The sequence below is a fragment of the Fukomys damarensis genome, unplaced genomic scaffold (genome assembly GCF_012274545.1).
Source record: "Fukomys damarensis isolate Sample0158 unplaced genomic scaffold, DMR_v1.0_HiC HiC_scaffold_27, whole genome shotgun sequence".
NCBI classification, from domain to species: domain Eukaryota; kingdom Metazoa; phylum Chordata; class Mammalia; order Rodentia; family Bathyergidae; genus Fukomys; species Fukomys damarensis.
In genome coordinates, this window is record NW_022900939.1 from 17,224,048 (window position 1) to 17,230,403 (window position 6,356).

A 6,356-nucleotide genomic window follows, 5' to 3' on the forward strand; every position below is an offset into this window, starting at 1 on the left:
CTCGCCCTCTACTCCACAACCCCTTTGGGGAGTGCTGAATAGAGTTGAAGGGTGAGGCAGGTTGTTTCTCCCAGCCTCCTCTGGGGACAGGCCTCCCACCAGTTTTGCTGGTGTCTCTCCTGGTCCTCCTGTGCCCACCACTCTCTGGCTCTTCTTCTGGCCCTCTGTGGAGGGGGTCATAGAGCTTTTCTCAGGGATCGGTGGGGAGGAGGAGCAGGAAGCTGGGGCCCAGACCACAGCTATCACCTTCAGAGGCGTAGAGTGAGGAGGGAGAGCTATGAGCAGCCATGCCCCATGCCTGAATGCAGGCCCAGCCCAGGCACCTCGCTGGCTGCAGTGGACACACAGCATCCCAGAATGGGACTTACAGGGCTGGACATAGGCAGTGGTGGTGTCTCTCGGCCGGGTCTGATTCCGTGATCCCAGGCAAGTACAAGCCTCTGTTTGGCCTCTGCATTTGGGAGCGGAAATAATAAGACCTCTCCCACCCACCCCACAGAGCCGGGAGTAAATGGGTGAAAGAAGGCCTGAAACCATGGCATTGAGAGAGACCTAGGACAGAGGTGGGAGACAGCTCAGGGCAGGAACCCGGTCCTCCTCCACCCGCCTCTTGAGTCTGAGGCCTGGGCTGTCCCTCCTCCCTCATCCTTGGTCCTGTCCGCTCTGCTCAGTGGCTAAGGCCCCAGGCCTGGCCCCTCTCCAACATGACCAGTCTCCCCCACTATGCTAGATCACTCCCATTTGCCTATTTCCTCCATGTTCTTTCACTGTTTTTAATGGTGTGTTTTGAGAAACAGTTTTTTTGTTTTTTGGCTTTTTGCAACAGGGTCTCGCTATGTAATTCCGACTGGCCTTGAACTCATGGCAATCCTGCCTCAACCTCCCGAGTGCTGGGATTATAGGCATGTGCCACCGTGCCTGGTGGAAACAGAGGTTATTAATCCTACTATAATACACTTTTATCAGTTCTTCCCTAGAAGAAATTGAAGGTCCTTTTTCTATTTAGCCAGGTGGAGTGGCACACACCTATAATCCTGGCACCAGCCCAGGAGGCTGAGACAGGAGAATTGAGAGTTTGAAGCCAGCCTGAGCAATTTAGCAAGACCCTGTCTCAAAAAAAAACAAGAAAACAAAAAAACCTGTACTTTTTTAGTATAGCTTTACATGTACAGGAAAACTGAGCAGAAAATATAAAGGTGCCATAATCTCCCAAACACACACACACACACACACACACACACACACACACACACACACACACAGAGTTTCTCCTACTACTAACATCTTACATTAGTATGTGACATTTGCTATGCTCAATGAACCAATATATATGCAATATTATTATGTAAAGTCCATAGTCTGCTTGATGGGTCTTTCTCGGTGTTGTACCTTTTGTGGGTTTTGAACAAACGTATAATGTCCTGTATCCACCATCACAGTGTCACACAGAACAGTGTCACTTAGCACCTTGCGTTCCACCTCCCCTCAGCACCTGCCACCACGGATCTTTTTACTGTCCTCAGAGTTTTATTTTTTCCGGAAGGTCACATGTTTGGTTCACATAGTATTGTCCTCTTTCCAGGCCGGTTTCTTTCACTTAGCGATATTCACCTTAGTTTCCTCTAGATCTGTTTCTTGGTTTGATCACTCATTTTTTTTTAGTGCCAAATAATGTTTCATTGTCAACACATACCACAGTTTATTTGTCCACTATCCAACTGAAGGACACCCGGGTTGCTTCCAGGGTTCATGAACAAAGCTTCTGTTAACATTGTGTGCAAGGTCGTGTATAGACACAAACTTTCAATTCCTCTGTGTAAGTAAACTTTCAATTCCTCTGGGTAAGTATCACTGGGAGCAACTGTTGGATATTAAGACAAGAAGGTGTTTGGTTTTGTAACAAACGGCCAAGCTCTTTTTCAAAGTGGCTGCATCATTCTGCATTTCTACCAGCAATGAAAGAGACTTCCTGTTGCTCCACATCTTGGCCTGCAAGTGGTGTTGGATTTTGGCCATCTAGTAGGTGTGCAGTGGTATCTCATTGTTTTTTCAATTTGTAATCTCTGGTGACGTCTGGTTCCGAGCATCCTCTCAGAGGTTTGTGTGTCACCTGAGTTTCTTGTTTGGTGAGGTGTCTGTTCAGGCCATTTGTTCATGGTTTAAATTGGGCTGTTTGTTTTCTTGTTGGTGTGCTTGAAGGGTTCATTGTATATTTTGGATGAGCCCTTTATCTGATGTGTGTTTTGCAAATATTTTCTCCCAGCCTGTGGCATCTCTTGTTTTCTAAACAGCATCTTTGGGAGTGGGTAATTTGTGTGAGTGAGTGTGTGTGTATGTGTGTGTGCACGTGCATGTCTTTTTTTTTTTTTTTTTTTTTTTTTTTTTTTTTCGGAGCAGGTATGAAACTCAGGACCTTGTACTCGTGAGGCAGGTGATGGAACCACTGAGCTAAATCCTAGCCCCATGTGTGTCTTATATAAACAAATCTTTGCTGATTTCCAAGTTACAAAGAGAACGGCTTTTGTCTTTTTTTTCCCCTTGGAGAACTGATAACTTTAATGCATCCAAAATTGGTCATGCTTTATGGAAAGGAGGGCTCAGGCCCTCCAATTCAGACCTTTCTCCACTGAATTTCTATCACCTTGACACCTCGCACATGTGAGCTTTTCCTTTCCTTCCACCTATCTCTATTAACATTACACTGTTTTGTTTACTGAGGTAACAGTCATTCTCTCTTAAACATCACCCCCACTACACTGAACCCTGAAATGACTCATGTCAATTGCACATTGCTAAATCATCCATCACCAGAGGTGTCTGACACAGAGGCCACTCCCCTCCCAGGCCACTTTCTTCAGTGGCTCCTCTCGCATCCTCTCTGTCTACAGGAGTTGCTTCTCAGTCTCCTTTGCTGGCTCCCTGTTGATCCTCCAGCCTCCTAATGTTGAAAGTCCCAGGGCCCAATCCCCTGGACTCTTCTGGGCTCTATAAACCCTTGGCATTTGGCTTCCCCCATTCTGATTGTGATGATACCGTGGGTACTGATGACTCACAAACTTCTATCTCAGCTGGATCTCTCCCCTGACCTTCCCTCTGGATTCCCAACTCAAATAGCTGCTGTGGCTCAGTGGCTGTCCTGGCATGCCTCACAGATGACAACTTCACCTGATGCAGGCAGAGCGAAGCTCCTGGTCTTCTTCCCCAATCCCCACTGGCCTGCCCTTCTTCTTCTCTCAGCCAATCTCTTAGCATCTAGCTATTTCGGACAGTCAGCATCTACTCCCTCTCTTGCACCATTTGTGCGATCCACAGGAAAATCTCACTGGACAACTCACAAGTGCAGCCCAAATCTGGTGCTTCTCACTGCCTCCAGGTCCGGGCCACCACTTCCTTCTACCAGTGCAGTTGCCCTACCTCCTAGCTGGCCTTCTCCTTCACCCGGGCCCCACCTTGACATTTGGTTCCTCCTTTGCCAAGACTCTGGGCCCCCCAGCAGCTGCTCACCACCTCCCCTAGATACATCAGTGACCTCCCGGGGGCCACATGGCCGGCAGGCTCCTCTGATCTCTGACCTGCCTCTTTTCCCTCCTTCACATCTCAGGGCTTCAGCTCATTTTGCTTCAGTGTCGGTGGCCCTTTCCCAGCTCTGTGACCCATTACCTCCTTGAAGCTGCTCAGACAGGCTTCTCTGGTTGCAATAACCTCTCCTCCCCATCACTTCCTGTGCTCCCTTCCTGCATCAGCTTCCAAAGCCCTCTGTGAGCTGCCTGCTCCATTTAATGTCTGTAGCATCTGAAATATAAAGCCCACAGGGACAGGAATTTCTGCATTGTGCTGAGAATATTCCCCTAGAACAGAACTTGGTGTGTGGCAGGGCTGGATGTAGCCCAGTGGTAGAGCACTAACCTATGATTTGCAAGATTCTAGCAAAGAAGAAATAATCATGTGTACAATGAGTTTGAGGTGGGCACATAGTTGCTTGGGGCCCAGAGAGCCTGTCCCAAAAGGCAGGGTGGGACCTTTGGAGGCACAGGAGTGAAGGTTGGGGACAGTCTCCACAGGGGACAGTTGTGTCCCTGTAAGGATGTGCACATAGTATTCAGCATGCCTGCTCTCTTCTCTGCCTCTTCCCTTGGGGGTCCAGCACGCTCCCTAACAGGAGAGCTTATGATGAGATGGCAGCTTGCTAATACCTGAGTATTAGCAAGCACCAGTCCAGATGTTTCTGTGCAAGAATTTTCCAGGTAGGATTAATATCTAAATCAGGAGACTAATGAGGAAATCAGAAGAGTCTCTATAAAGAGAAGGGCCTTGTCTAATCTGCTGAAGGCTTTAAGAGAAAAATGCTGAGGTCCCAAGAGGGATCAGTTTTTGCCGGTAGGTGTCTTTGGACGTCAGGTACATTGTCAACTTCCACTGGGGCTCCAGCTGTCCTGTAGATTTCAGACTAGCAGCATCTATAACTCCATGAACCAGGTCTTTAAAATAAATCTCTTTCTATGTCCCATTTATTCTACCTCTGGAGGGTACTGGCAAGTACAGACAGATTCATGGAAGGTGTCCTAGAGCACTTGGGGGCTGGAGAGTGCCCCAACAGTGCTAGACATGGCGGGGGCCAGACACACAGTGAGGACGAGGATCTTGCTTGGTGCTGCTCACAGGCTTCCAGGGGGAGGCAGCTGAGACACCATTTCTTTAGGCTCTGGACACTACAGGCTCATAAGGAAGGTCGGGGTTCATGTCACACAGGGCAGAGAGGGGCAGCATGGAAGATAGAGGAGTCCCCTTCAGTGTGGCCTGAAGGGGGATGGGGTCCAGGTGGGATGGGGCAGGCCTGAACTGCGACTGTTGCAGTAAGAATGGGGTGAGGGGCAGGGAGTGCAGCTCAGTTCTAGAAGCACTTGCAGAGCATGCATGAGGCCCTGTGTTCCACCCCAGCACTAAACAAAAAAGAATTGGATGGAGGGGCAGATGGTGGGTACTGGGAAGAGAGAGGTAAGGCAGCATTGCACCTATTGTATTTTCCCCTCCTAGAGGTAAAGATGCCACCCGGTCCCAGGGTGAATCACTGGGGAGAAGAGCTGCTGCGCTGGAGCCCTCGTGGCAGCTGTGATAAAGCATCACAAAATGGGCGACTGAAAACAACACGACTTACTCTTACAATTCTGGAGGCCAAAAACCCACCATCAGACTCATAGGGTCAATTTGGAGGTGTCAGCAGGTCTGGTTCGTTTGGGGGGCTCTAGTAGGTCAACCTGTTCTGGGCTTCTCTAGCTTCAAGAGGTCAAGATCCTTTGGCTGAGACCCTCGTCAAAGCTCTACAACCATTCCTTCAACTTTCCATCACCACTCATCGCTTCTGAACAACCCTTCTGCTCTCCTCTAGAGACATAGGATCCACCTAGCTGTACTAGATCTTGAGGTCCTGCTTTAACCATACCTGCCAAGTCCCTTTTGCCATGCAAAGCCACATCTTCACAGATGCCAAGGGTTGGGATCTGGACATCTCGGGAGGGGTGCTGTCTTATCCGGGATGCTGCTGTTTATTGAAACAAAGGCTATAGAGTGAGGAAGAGTCCAGTCCGGGGCCAGTGGGTTTACCTGCTGTTGAACTCCCCAAGTACTTGGAGAGAACAGTGAGTTCTGAAGCAAGGCTGGTAGAGTCCTGGTATATCTAAAGTCCCCATGGGTGGTGGTGTTTCACTGAAAGTAGGGCAGTGGGAAAAGTAAGGAGAAGAAGGAGGGGCCAAAACCTGAAGCTCCCGGCCCTGTGATGGAGGTAAAGGGCGGTAAAGGACACTGACAGAGACTCGGAAGAGGGTGAGGTGGTTGGAGCTGAGTTGAGTGATAAGGATCATCATGGTGACTGGGGGTGTGGAGCCACTGGGGGTGGGTGGGGTGGATGGGTTTATTTAACTAGGAAGTTGTGTTTGCTGCATGGTTTGGCCCAAAGTTTGGTGGGGCTGTGTTGCCTGAGCAGCGTTTCTTGTATTGGGTTGGTGAGTGACAGGTGGTTTTGAGCAATGCCTGTGGCTTTCCCTAAGAGCTTTAGGCTGGCCATCCGCATGTTTCCTTGAACAAAGACATGGCTTGTGCCTCCACAGCTGCAACTTCCCTGGCCCTGGGTACTGCAGGCACTGCCCAAATGCCTGCATTCATCTTCACCCCCAGGTGTGGTCAGTGACCACCCAGCATATGACTGACCAAGCCAACCTCCCACCAACCATGCTGGACCAGCCATTCTTAGGGACCAGAAGGTGACCTGCCATCTCAGTTCCATGCCTCCTCTGTCTACTGAGGCATCCTTGCTATAGAGCAACAGGGAAGAGTCAGCCCAGATCCCTGCTCTGCATCAT